Source organism: Corvus brachyrhynchos, unplaced genomic scaffold (assembly GCF_000691975.1).
Source record: "Corvus brachyrhynchos isolate BGI_N302 unplaced genomic scaffold, ASM69197v1 scaffold65, whole genome shotgun sequence".
NCBI lineage: Eukaryota > Metazoa > Chordata > Aves > Passeriformes > Corvidae > Corvus > Corvus brachyrhynchos.
In genome coordinates, this window is record NW_008238365.1 from 2,373,033 (window position 1) to 2,373,287 (window position 255).

General features: G+C 63.5%; 1 protein-coding gene across 1 annotated transcript in view; it reads left to right on the forward strand.

Moving 5' to 3' along the window:
• The window catches only part of COL9A2 (collagen type IX alpha 2 chain), a 15,226-nt gene that overhangs the window by 371 nt on the left and 14,600 nt on the right, over nt 1-255 (forward strand). The gene's annotated exons all lie outside the window — the stretch shown is intronic.

Below are 255 nucleotides of genomic sequence, written 5' to 3' on the forward strand. Positions count from 1 at the left end.
GGGAGCCACAGCCCCGACCCGCCGGGGACTTCTCCGGGCGGGAAGTGGGGACTTGGGAATTGGGGAATTGTTGGCTAAACAAGTGGAGTTTGATTTCCCCTCTGGAGTAGCAGTGGAGGGTCTTTCCCCCTGGATTTTCTGGGAAATTGGCTTCTGCTTTCCTGGGATGTGCTGCGGATCCGGACTGAGGGGGGCCGAGCAGGGCTGGGGGGGCTCTGACCCGCCCGGGGTTGTCCCAAGGCTCCGTCGGGGCTG